The sequence below is a fragment of the Akebia trifoliata genome, chromosome 11 (genome assembly GCF_017979445.1).
Source record: "Akebia trifoliata isolate Shusen 1 chromosome 11, ASM1797944v1, whole genome shotgun sequence".
Classification (NCBI taxonomy): Eukaryota; Viridiplantae; Streptophyta; class Magnoliopsida; order Ranunculales; family Lardizabalaceae; genus Akebia; species Akebia trifoliata.
The window spans coordinates 9,174,075-9,188,346 of NC_141385.1; the positions used below are offsets into that span (position 1 = coordinate 9,174,075).

The window sequence follows — 14,272 nt, forward strand, 5'->3', positions numbered from 1 at the left end:
GACTCTCTCGAGTTCTCACATACTCTCTCTCTCTCTCTCTCTCTCTCTCGATTGATAGCTTCACTCTCATTGTTCTTCTTCTGGTTTCCATCAATTTTGAGAGAGCCAACTCTCGGCGACGGTCATCTGAATCAACGGATTTCATCATACGTCGACCTTCGTGATTGAAAAGGATGGGCTTCACTCTTTGTTTTCAGCGAAGAGTGAGAGAAGAGAGTCCTCAGCCAACCATTTAAAAAAAAAAAAAAAAGCAAAAATTGCAGAGAAACAATGGTGGGCGGTGAATGGAGGGAGTTTTCTGCAAATAAATCAATTCTTTTAAAAGATTTGAGGGAGTTTTTTGAAAATACATTAATTCTTTTAATAACAAAACACGTTTTCCAGCTGGCCGCATGTTTTATTTTAAAACGAAATACAAGCCGTCTAATGTCGCAAATCCAACGACGCCCACACATGGGTTTCTCAGCTGGTTTGTATATATATATATATATATATATATATATATATATATATATGTTTTCTCTTCTTCCCACTGCCGTCTTCATGCCATTGAATGGACGAATAAAGCATTTTCTATATATAAATCAGATTCAAGCTCATGATCAAGTCTCTTCACCCTAGTTGAAAGAAGAGGTAACTTCGACGTCAAGGTCCATTGAATTTAACGTTTTTTTTTTTTTTTTTCACGAAGTCCATGAATCGACCAATCAAGATCTTCTGATCAAGATGATATTTAGACTAAGACCCACTCAAAACAAGATATATTGGAGCAATATGCATTTATGATTAGGTGGGCCTCTACCATCATCGCCATCCAATCACAAAGATTTGAGATATGGGGTTTTGTTAGCCCATTGATGCTATCCAAAGCTATGTCTTCTATCATATTGAATGCTTGTTCATACTTGATTTACTATCTCAATCCACATTTTTTTGGGTCTCCCTCTATTCTTTATTTATTAATAATCATTAAATATTCGGGTGAGGGATATGAGTCATTTTCAACTCTATTTAAAGTTACATCTTTGGGAGGCAATTTAAATATTCACCTTACTTTCAATTAGGAGAATTCGTTACTGAGTTCGGGCCATGATTAACTAATGGACAAAGCTCGGCCCAAAATACGAGTATATAACTTGCAAGGCCGTGATGGACCAAAAACGTCCATAACGAATTAATTAAGAAGGCCCATTGGACCTCAAAATTACACCAGGCCTAAGTTAATATCTCCTTTAAGCCAAGACAAACCCAACAAAGGAAGCCTAGTCCTACCTACTTGGCCTATTTATGTAATTAACCCAACCATGGGCTTGTATTCTCAGTAGTTTGATGTATTATTATTATAGGGTAGAAAAAGTAATATTTATTTCTAGTTACCATAACTGATACTTTTTTTTCTTTCTTTTCATTTAGAGAACTTCTACTCCACATCAACTTTTTCTTGTAATACGTCATTAATGAAAGTATATATGAAACACCAAACAAAGATAAACATACACAAATAGATACCTTAAGTGTCTTTTTCTAGGGATTGTTTAAAGGAGAAACCCTAGAAACAGAAAACTCTAAGAGAAAGGGGGCGCATAGAGAGGAGAGAGAGAACAATAGAGAGAAAGAGAGTGAGAGAGTCCATTGGGAAGAGGAGTTCTCCTCAAAAACTACTCATGTTGGTTAAATTCTTAAACCCACCACCTCCCATTGGAACCAACCCACATTAATTATCTCCGAAATATAATCTCTAACCTTACAGTCCGGACATGTTTAACTTCTAGGGTTACTTGTAGTTGATGTGTTATGGAATAATGGAAAGATCCCTAGGTATTCTTTTATAGCTTGGAAAGTGGCTACAGTGGAAAATCTAAAGAAAGAGGTTTTTCTAATGTTTCGAGGTGTAGTCTTTGTTACATAAACGTGGAAACAAAGGACCATATTTTTTTAGTGCTTTTTTGGTTCATGGATTTGGAAAAATGTGGAATAATTCGTGTTGGAAGAGCTACAACTTAGTCAGGGTATTCTCTTCCCTTCCGAAGTTATTATCCAAATGTTGAATCTATGCTTTTGTGCTTTGATTTACCATCTTTGGAGGGAGAGGAATAGGCGACCTTTCGATTCTGTGGAAGCACCAAAAGATGTTATTTTGCAGCAAATTGCAGAAGATATAAGGAGTGTATATGATAATGTGGAGTTTTACGAAGATGGGAGTGCTTACACTACGAAATTTCTCGATGAATGGTCTGCTCTAACACGATTACAACAAGGCAAAAGAAAAGTGTCGTTAGTCTTCTCTAAAAGATGACTTTATGGTTCTTGGTCTAATTTAGGCGTTGGTATTGGCTTTATTGCAAGAAACTCGATGGGCAGCTTAGTTTTTGCATGTTGTGATGGGAGCATAGAAGATTATATCATTAAACTAGAACTCATTGCAATCAACCAAATCTTGTAAGGTCCTGCTAGGTTGGTCATCTCGACTGGCCTAGCGTTGCTTCACGAATAAAACGTTACTTATCCAAAAAAAGGTGTTGCAAGTGGGTTTAGAAAATTATTTATTTTCTTGGATTCTCGGTATGCAATAGGGGTGCACACGGTTCAGTTTGGTTTGGGTTGGGGGTAAAATTGGAATCGAAATGAACTTGATCGGTTCTACAAATCTGAATCGGAACTGAACTGACTACCCCCTAGAGCTGAACCAACCCAATCCAGCCTTAGTTTGATTTGGTTCGATTCGGTTCTCCTAAACATAGATATCAAGCCACTAATTATCAAATCTTACAGCTAAAAATCCAGCGGCCATCAATGATTTCAGTCAAAAAGCACAACAAAGAGAATGAGATTGGCAATATAATATTAATATTGCTATAATCTCAATTATCTACTTATTAACATGAGTGATTTTTCCAAAATTGAAACTCATTAGATGTTTAGGGCCATGTCATTTGGAACACTTAGATTGCAAACAGTGAGAGCTCTTTTTTGTTATGTTTAATTTTATTTGTTATATATATATAATGAATTTGGTTTGGTTTGATTCTAGGATTCTTTGATCCGAGAACCAAACCAAATCAATTGGTTTTTCAAAATTGTAAACCTAAACCAGAACCAAACCGATAATCAAACCAAACCAATCTGAAATGCCTTGGTTTGGTTCGGTTCAGTTCTCCAATTGGTATGCAATTGAGATGTTAAATAACAATTGTGATTGTGCTTGGCTGTATAAAGAATTACTCAGAGAGGTACCACAAGCGAGAATGTGTACTTCATGTATTTTTGAGTTCTACTGGAGGGAAGCCAATAGATCTGCGGATTACCTAGCAAAACTTGGTGTTGTGATGAATGAGGTTTTGAGCTTTGATGATGTATCCTCTTTGCCTCAAGAGCTCTCGAATATATTGTAAAAAGATCTAATCTATAACTATGTTTGAGTTTAATTTTTAATAAAAAGGGAGGAGTCCCTTCAACCCCAACTTAACGATAAAAAAAAGAAAGAGTTAAATGGCTGAATCGCTCAACTTTGATGAAGATGATCATGGAAATCATCCTTGTAAAAAATTGTCTCTTTCTGGATATTCTAACACATTAATATACGACCTATAAATTTTCTAACTCATTCTTTTTCCTGATAAAATAGAAGGTCTGAATGAAATGATCTTTAATTTGGTGATGGTGATCTCCATGGTAAAGACATTATTATATATTCCAGGGGAAAAAAAGTTGATGTCTATTCCAATAAGTCATTTTTCGAAAAAATGATGTCTATTTCAAGAAAAAAGTTATGTCTAGAGTCGTTTTTTTTTTTTCTAGTAGTGATGAAAATTATATATTGCTAAGATATCACATGAGGCATGAAGTGACTTGACACAAACACTTAGTTGTTCCTCTAACCTAAAACCAAACTTATGGCTGAGATGGGAGGAAAAACACAGGTTTCCTAGGAATCCATATATAGGAATATAATTTTCCTTATGAAATATCTCATAATTTACCAGATAGGAACTCTTTTAGAACCATCCCAAGCACACATGATCCATAAACCTTTTTAAGAACCACCTGAGATCAACTATAAAGCTAAGAAAAAAAACAGAAAATAGAGATAAAAGGGTTGACTGGCCCAAGTTTTATTTATATATATTTTAGACAACTCATGCCATATGGTGTCTTGTTATTACATACATACTACACATCTGTTTCATATATAGTATGATAAAGACCAGTCTAGTTATATCGACTATCAACTACGTGATTAACACTGAATGAAGATGCTCTTCCATCCAAATGGATGGCACCCTTGAGCATGGTTGTTCAACCGGGTATGTGCTACACCCCGGCAATTGGGCTGATTGTAAAGGGCCGCGGTCTGCCCGGTGTATGTGAACTGGTATCCTCCGCTGAGGCTGATGGTGTTACACCCACAATTGCTGTGGGTTGCGACCTGGTTGCTGCAACCTGGACCTCTCCAAACTTTTAACTGGCTACCAGCCACAAGGTTGGCTCCACAGATTATTAAAATTAGCACCACCATTAAGGTCGCTGTGGAAACAAAGGTTGAAGGAGACTTGGTAGAGGCCATGGTGTGAGGGTAGTGTTATGAGAGAGAGGTTGGGGTGTGTGTGTTAAGCCCTTCACTTCTCTACTCTATTTATAGGCAGAGTTGAGATAGGGTGTTGCCGACTTTATTGTTGTAAGAATGGGACAAAATTGTCATACAAGCCGACAATTGGCTTATGTTAGAACTTTGAACTTGGAATAATGGGTGATTTAGAGAAGCCCCTCTACTTTTAAACTGATGAGATACCCCTTGACTGTGGTCTTTACTAAAAGACTGATGAAATCATTCGAAAAACTCCGTCTCCGACTTCCCCTAACCCAGCCCTAAAGAGGGTTGCATCCTAGAGTAGCCCTAGCCCCCACCCCCATAAGGACTAAGTCGGCTAAATCCATTTCATGCCCTAATTGGTTGGGCTTGATTAAGATTGATTTCAGGGTTTTATATTATTATAAAATTCATGCACCTTTTGAAGTTATTTAATGCTCTTTTTATTCAATATAAGGATTCAATCTTTATAGTTGAAATATATATATAAATACAAATAAATTTATTATTTTATAATGTATTTTTATTTTTTACAAAATCATAACAGTAGCGAGCCAGGTTGAACATTACTAGATCCCTAGTTCGGCTCAAATTTTAAGCACAACCCACCTTTGCAAACTCAAAATCAAGGTCCCAACTCCCAAACCTTATTTTTTCAGTTAGACTGACCAGGTTATAAGCCAAATTGACAATCTTAATAGAAACATTGTTTCTTTTTTCACTCTTGTAAATATTTTAAATTATTGAAGATTTTTTTAAGTATAGGTTTCTTAGGAATAGAGATTTGTTGTTTCAAATTTTATGTAATAAACTTATGAACCAATTGCATACCTCCAAGTGCATTGAAATAATAAGAGTGATTGGTTAGAAAAGAGAATTTCGGGAGAAAATTTTGGTTAAAGTGCTTCGATTTTACTTATTTATTCAATACACTATGGCATGTCATTGGTTCATCAGCTTAGCATATAAAATTCAAAACAACAAATCTCTGTTCGTTTCTTAGGATCTCTTTTCATTTAGGAGTTCACGAGGAATATCTTCCCAACCTTTGGGGTTCCTTTGTTTTAAGGGAAAATTATTAAAAGAGGGTAAAATATTTTAATATGTATAAAAAAGAATCCATTTTTTTTTTAAATTACCAAAAACAAATTAAGTTGCCAGACAGTGTAACATTTTAGTAACTTGTTGGACTATCTAGCATTTTAAATGTTGGCTAAATTGTTAAGGTGTTAAAGCAAGCTATTAAAATACTGGATAGTCTAGTGTTTTAATCATTCGGAGGGCATTTTTGGTAATGCTATGTGTTTTAGCACATTAAAACACTACTCTAGATAGTACAACGAGATACTAAAACACTGGACTGTTTAACGACTTAATTCGTTTTTGCTAATTTTTGAAAAAAGAAATTGTAAATATTAAAATATTTAACCCACTCTTAGCAATTTAAATATTAAAATTTTTTCCTTGTTTTAATTTAAGTATATTCCTTTATTTTATTTTCATTGATGTATAAGAGGGAATTAAGGAACTAAAGATATTAAAGGAAGGGGTGTTTTGATAATTTTGTGTTAATCTCTCATAGAAAACCGTGGTCAAGGACTATATCCTTAGTTTGAAAATACAAAAGGGTCTCTCAAATATACAGAAAAACACAGAGGGGTATATCTAAATTACCCTAGAATTAGTTGCATAAAAAGAATTGGATATTACCAGTAGAACCGTAAGTTTAGTACTTTTTCTTGATCATTCGTTGGATGGGTATCTCTGATATACAAGAGTATCAGAAATGATGGGTACATCAATTAGATTTAGTTTTTAGTTTGATTGTTGACTTGGTCAGCAATCAAACCTCTCAGAGACCTGTAGCATTTTAATGCAATAAAGCAGCAGGCAGTACATTAGCAGACAATTCATTATCATCAGTACATTTTAATGCAAATTAACACCATTTTAACATTTGGATTGCGATAAGGATCCGTTGATTTTGTGGTGGACACGTACGTACAAAGCCGACTTCTCAAGAATGGAGTCACATAAGATTTGGACCTACATGATTTGAATCTCACACGTGGGAGGATCTCAATAACAGATGGTAAGCATACCTGGTTTCATGCGCTTCTGTGCTTTTGTTTTTTTTCTACAATTTTAATGTTTGGCGCGTCATATTCTTTCTTTCATCAAAAAGTGGTCTTTGGTGATGTAAACTAGAGAGTTCAGTCATCGTGATTCAGCACTTAGAAATACCACGTGGCACACTCTTGAGAACATCAAATTCATGCATGTTGGTAGGTGGGGCAATCTTAAAATTAGTCGCGAACAGAAATGAAATTGGTGGATTTGGATCAAGTCTAATTGGGTTTAAGTCTTAATAATGTTAACTCGCGTAACACTATTATTAAATGATTCGTGTTTAAGTTTGAAATATCAACCTGTCTAATATGTTTTGACACAATGAGTTATTGTGTCATTAAGATGTTGTTTTAAATCAATAATTATAGAAAGAGTAGATAATATGAGTAGGCAGGTGGCATACTCAAATCACTCTATGACGTGGACGAGTTTGGGAATTGTAGATTTGTACGTCTCGGGATACATGATTCCCTCAGGATACACCTTTTTTTTTTTATTTATGGACAAGTGCAATCATGTATCCCAACGTGTTTAGATCTATGATACCTGAACTTGTTGCATCATGAAGTCATTTGAGTATGCCACCTCACAAGTCATATTATCACCACTCTTATAGAAATTATTTAAAAAATCATTAATTATTTAAAGGTTTTTAAAATTAGCCTTTTTTTTATATTAGAATTTTGCAAAAGAAAAACCCTTTCCTTACTAAAGTAAGGGAAGTTTCTGGTTGCTTTGTAGCAACCAAAAGTATGTTTCGATGACACACAGAGGTAGAAGACACAATTCTAAGAACTTTTGTTTTTTTTTAAATAATATTTAATTTATGTTTTGTGATACTTAATCTAAGTTGGATGATATTGATTTATGGTTGTATGATTTTATTTTTAATAACATTATTTTATTTTGATGGATGGAAATGGAACTTATTTTTTTTTTTAATTAAAATTATAATTTTATCGAACAAACTACATGGCCGGGTCAAATTACCTTTTTAATATATATATATATATATATATATATGACGGGAGTTCCAGACCCTTAGACCTAGCTACTAGGGGTGAGGCAACTGACTTTTTAAATCACCATATCTGGCCAAAATCCCCCGAGTACATGTAATACCCCACACACCAAGTAAGCATGGATAAATCTCAACAAAGAGTTTGAACTCAAGACCTCTTCTTTTTTGGAGGGATGCCTTGGCTATTGCACCCAATGTTCATTGATTTACCTTTTTTAATATAAGTATCAAGTTCGGGTTTAAATTTTTAACACAATTATTAAATTGGTGGGATTTGGGTTTGAGAAATTTTCATGATAACACAACATGACTCAATGTGTTGACCCATTGCCACTCCTACATATTAGGCTAACCTTATGGGGGCCTACATACACATACATACCCTAAAAAAAAAAAAAATCATCCTTGCTTATGATGATTCTAGCCATTTCATACATGTTAGGCTATGGTGGGCCTACACAACAACAACAAGAACAACAAAAATCGTCCTTGTTGATGATGATTTCTAGCCATTAATTTGTCTGTTTTTCATAATGGGATTTAAGCCCAGTGTTCTCAACCCATGAAATTGTTTGAATACAATGGCTAAAAATCATATTGATAGAAGGGTGAGTATTCTTGACCAAAAGTCATATTAATTAATCTTATTGAATTATTAAAGTTTTATTGAATTTTATGAATCCATTAATGCACCTAAATAATCTACATATAATAATAGAAAATAAAGTCATAATTTTATCTTTTGAATTCCTCTTTGCCAAATAAGAAAATGAATAATGCTGAAGTGACATCAGGCGAGAACCTCATTGCACTTCTTGACTTGAAATTGTATAGGAATCATAGATGTTTTTCATCGAGATACAAGTGAAAAGCATCTATGGTTGTTATCCACTTTCACCTCAAGAAGTGTGACATGAGGTTCCAATTTGAGGTCACTCCAGCATGACTAACAAAATGTATAATGGAAATAGTCCATGATTTTCAAAAATCTTTATCCTAGCATCATGTGCATGGAATGTATCCCTTCTCTAATTTTTTATTGAAATTGGTGCAATTTGGGCTCACAGCGATTCAAGTACCAAAATTGGCCTCTAGTCAACAACTCCACCTCAACAACCACACATTGTTCTCCCTTTCAATTCTACCTCCAATGCACAATTGAATAAACCCATGTATAGATCATTCTCCCTTTCAATTCTGACTCAAATGCACGATTTAATCAACCATTGTGTAGATCATTCAATTAAATGGAAAAGAGTCTAAAACATTTTAATTGGAAAATTGTATTGACGGAGAAAGAGAAATAATGTTAATTGGTGTGTACTATTGATGGATTGATGATTAATTGGTACAAGTATGCTTCGCCCCCGATGAAGGACGACAGATGACCATAAGTGCTAGGGGTGCAACTTGGTCCGGTTCAAATCGAGAATCGAATCGAACCGATAGCTTTGGGGTGGTTTGGTTTGGTTTGAAACAAACTGCAGTTCGGTTCTGGATTACGAAAATGGAGAACCGATCAATTTGATTCGGATCTCGGATCAAGCTTGTATAGAACCGAACCAAACCGAGAATCGAACCCCTATGCAATAAATAAATATATATGTATATAATAATTATTATGAATTATTTGAAGAGTTAGTACATAGATTAGTGATCTTTCATGGATAGATTTGTGATTTATTATATGAAATTTCATGTTTATTTTTTCATTAAAAATATTACTTATAATTTATAAAATATTTACAATCCGTGGAACCGAATCGAACCAAACCGACTTTAATTTGGTTTGGTTCTGGTTCTTATTTAGTGGAACCGACCTATGTCGGTTCAGTTCTAATTTGACCTCAAACCGAACCGAACCGAACCAAGTTGCACCCCTAATAAGTGCTATTGTATTGCAAAGAAAGATATAAAATATGACAGACCTATTAACAATGGAGGGACTATTAAGGACCAAACTAAAGAATTTTAAATAACAAAAGATATTTAAAAATATATTTTATTTTCCTCTTTTTCTCATATTAATGACAAGTACATTGGACACCCTTTTATAAAAAATTTTTGTTGGAGGTGTATCCTTATTTTAAGGATTACACTCTTACAAGATATGAGATTGAGATATATGAGTATAGATTCTAGGAGGGATTGGGTCATTCATCAGACATTGAGATGGTAAGGTGAATTGTGTAGTTGGTTTGGAACCCAATGACTTGGACCATTAGATTCTTGATCTTCTGTACTACCCCTCAAATTGGAATGAGGTCGAGACCACAAGCTAATTTTATCTCTTAATTCAAGAAATAATGCTTTAGATAGTGGTTTGGTAAGAATGTCAACAAGTTGAAGATGTGATGTGACGAAATGCGTTACCAAGATCCAAGAACCACTTTCTCTCTAACAAAATGATAGTTAATCTCAATATGCTTTTTGCAAGGATAAAAAATGGGCCGGGATTGACGATCATGTAGAGAGCACTCATATTATTATAAAAGAGAATGGACGGTTGAGAAAGAGCAACTCCAAGATCACGGAGAATGAAAGACAACCAAGTGAGTCTGGCTGTTGTAGAAGCCATGGCCCAATACTTTGCTTCGGCACTGGAGCGAGTAATTGTAAGTTGCTTTTTAGCATTCCAAGAGAGACAATTCGAACCAAGAAAGGTGCAATAACTTGAAGTCAAACACCGAGAGGTGGGGCATCCAGCCCAATCTGCATCACAGAACGCATATAGATCAGGTGAGCTTTTGGAAAGAATGCGAAAGCCACAATTTAGTATGCCTCAAACATAATGCAAGATGTGTTTGACCAATTGAAAATGACAACAGTTGGTTGGTTCATGTATTGACACATTGTATTGACTGAATATGAGAGGTTAGGCTGAGTCATAGTAAGGATTGACTGAATATGAGAGGTTAGGCTGAGTCATGGTAAGGTATTGTAAATGACCCACAATACTTCGATAAAGAGTAGGATCAGAAAATAAGTCATTGGAACTACAAATATAACGCTCCTTAACAACCATAGGAGTAGATATGCTCTTACATGAGTCCATATTTGCTCGATGAAGAAGATCTTGTGCATATTTGTATTGAAATAAGAAAAGTCCATTTGTAGTATGATGAAACTTGATGCCCAAAAAATAAATGTAACAAGTCAAGATCTTTCATGGAGAATGTTAGACTAAGAGTGTGGACGAAGTCATCAATGAGTGAGGTATTATCTCCTGCAAGTATAATATCATCCCTGTATAAAAGTAAGACCATTATAAATCTACCATGCCTATATATAAAGAGAGAAGAGTCCGCAACACTGCAAAAGAGGCCATATCCAAGGAGAAATGTATTGAAACGATCAAACCATGCCTGTGGGGCTTGTTTGAGTTCATAGAGGACACGTTTAAGGCGACACACTACATGAGCATGATATGAATCAATAAAACCTGGACATATAAATAGGTTCTTATAGGTTCCCATGAAGGAATGCATTTTTAATGTCTAATTGACGAATGTGCCATCCTTTTACAGTAACAACAGTAAGAACAGCATGAATGCTTCAAGGTGTAATGTCAAGACTGAATGTTTCAGAGAAATCAATACCTTCTTGTTGATTATACCATTTAACAACTAATCGGGCCTTAAGACATTCTAAACAACTATCAGCTCATAACTTAGTTTGAATACCCAATGACATCTCACAATATTCATCGATGGGGACCTAGGGACAAGATCCCAAGTGTGATTATGTATAAGGGCTTGCATTTCTTCCATCATGACATGCTTCCAACCATCATGTTTCAGGGCCGACTTGACTGTCTTAGGTTCAAGGGGAATGTGAGAGGTGAGAAGAGTATACTTGGGATTTGGTTTAAAAGTACCCACCTTGCTTCTAGTAACCATAGAGTGAGATGATGGAAGAGAAGGCGGATTGGGAAGGGAAATGGTATCATAAGAAATAGGAATAGTTGTAGAATGATTAGGAATGGGACTATTGGTTGGTGATGGTTGGATTGGTTGGTTGGTTGGGTAAGATGTGTTGAGGAATGTCATAATGAGGGTTTGGTTCAATGGGATGGTCAACCGATGGGGTTGGAATTACTTTAAAATTAGGTAGGTGTTAATTAGCTTGGGAGAAAATAGGTGAAAAGGTTTGGAGAACTGAACTAGTGATGATAGGTAGTTCATTAGATGAGGAAGGTGGACCAATGATGGTATAGATAGGTGAGTTTCAAGGATCAACCCACTCATTGAAGGTAAAGAAATCATCATTTTGATCAACATTAGAAGTGAGTTGAGCAAAAGAAAAATTATTTTCACTGAAGACAACATGACGTGAGATATACATTCTACCCGTAGTGTGATGAAGGCATCGATAACCTTTGTGTTTATCACTATACCCAAAGAAAAATACACGGCAAGGATCGAGGCTCAAATTTATTTGTTGTATAGTTACGTAAATATGGGAAGCAACAAGAGCCAAATACGCATAGTGTAGTATAACTCGGTCTTTCCTAAAACAAGGTAGTGTACGGGCAAGCCATATTCAAAGTCGGTGATGGAAGTCAATTTATGAGAAAAAAATGCCATAGAGAATGCCTTTACCCAATACTGTTTTGAAACCCCAGCGTTATACATGGCAAGGCCCAATTCTATCACATGTCAATGTTTGCGCTCCGTTATACCATCTTGTTGAGGTGTACCTGGGGAAGATAATTGATGGATGATACCACATTCAGTCAAATGATTTAAGAATTCCATTTTTGAATAGTCGCCACCTCCATCTGATTGAAAAATCTTAATTTTTCGATCAAGTTGTGGTTCAACCATTTTGTGAAAAATGAGAAAATACTAAAAAAAATCAGATTTTCTCTTTAACAGATAAAATCAACTATATTGAGAGAAATCATCAACAAAAACAATATAATATTGAAAACCTTGAATTGAAGTAATAGGAGCAACTCCCCACAAATCACAATGAACTCTATTTAGTAGTTTCATAGACTGATTAGTAGATGCAAAGAAAGGTAATTTTGCATTCTTACTCAATTGACAACTTGTGCACATCGCACTTGATTTATTATTAACAGAAATTTACCCATTATTTTTAGAAATGTAAGCACTCACTATTGCGGATGTTCAAGTCGTTGGTGCCACACATCTGCACTAGTAGTCCGAAATTGATTAGAAAAGTAAGCTTCCTAGTGCGTACCATCCAAAGCTTAGAGACCACCACATTTATTCCCCGATGCCAATATCTGATTTGTTCATGTGCCCTTGATTTGAAAATCATCACCATTAAATACAAAATAGCAAAGCTAATCAGTATTCATCTGAGATACAGATAGTAAGCTCTTTTTAATATTAGGTACGACTTGCGCATTACGTAAGGGAAGAGATGTAGTACCACTAGAAAATTTTCCTTTCCCAACATGAGAAATATGCAGGCGTTTTTCATTTCCAATCATAACATAATCAATTCCAACGTAAGGAATTAAATTTGTAAGTATACCTGCATTTTCAGTGATATGAGCAGATGCTCCAGTTAGGGAAACCAATTGGCATCTTGAGTATTGGAAACTTGCATTGCAACTAGAGCTTATGGAATATCTTCAGCTTGAAAGCTATTATTAAAGTAATGCCCACAATGGAGAGCATCATGATCACTCTTTTTGCAAATCTAGCATGTTATAATGATATTATATGTACGATTTTGAAGAGGATGTGCATTGTGTTGGCCAGAAAATTTAGTGTTTTCTTGTTGGTTGTTGAACTTTTGACCTGTTTGGGGAAAACCCAGCCCCTAGAGGTAAATGATCATCCTCTGCCTCTAGTAGAAAGGCCTCTCCCCCTAACATTGGTTCTCCCAGATTATTGACTATAGAACGTCATAGAAGGGTTGGGAATCTCGATTTGATATTCCTTATTTCTCAATTCATGGCTTTGAAGCAAGGAAATCAAGTCGGAATAAGAGGGAACAAAGGATTTTAACATCGTTGTAGCAAGTGATTCATATTTAGAACCAAGTCCACTAAGGACCCAAAAGACCTTATTTTGGTCAGAAGCTGGTTTGCCAATGGCATTCAATTTATCACATATTGATTTGAATGCGCTCAAATATTCAAAAAGAGATGATGTACCCTTCTTTAGATTGTGCATCTTTGACAATAATTCAAATTCTCAAGCTTGAGAGTTTTGTGCAAAGGCATTTTCCAATGCATGCCATACTTGGTGTGAGGTTTTTAAACCTACAATCAGACCAAAAACATGTTTTGAGAGAGTTTCGGTGATCCATGCTTTCACAAGTCGATCAGTGCGAATCCATTACATTCTGGATTAGGAAGTCCTTCATCAGCAGATTCCACTTCTCAATTTTGACATTGGTGTCCCTCCAATATATGTGTTTCCCACGGTAGAAAGTTGTGTGATAATTGGGAGATAAAAAGTTAGCAACATTGAGATGAGATGGATATGGGTATTTAGACTCCATTGAATGATGAAAAAGTGATTATTTTGACTTCTTTGATACCATATATA

General features: G+C 35.3%; 1 long non-coding RNA gene across 2 annotated transcripts; it reads right to left on the reverse strand.

Moving 5' to 3' along the window:
- Positions 1 to 9,754: 9,754 nt before the first annotated feature.
- Positions 9,755 to 13,753, reverse strand: LOC147390796 (uncharacterized). Of its 2 annotated transcripts, XR_015183131.1 has the most exons (4): positions 13,143 to 13,753; positions 12,863 to 13,011; positions 12,341 to 12,438; positions 9,755 to 10,451 (listed from the first exon to the last, which is right to left on the reverse strand). It is a non-coding gene; the product is annotated as an uncharacterized LOC147390796 (long non-coding RNA). The 2 variants fall into 2 exon arrangements; XR_015183130.1 differs by having other exon boundaries at positions 12,863 to 13,753.
- Positions 13,754 to 14,272: the final 519 nt, after the last annotated feature.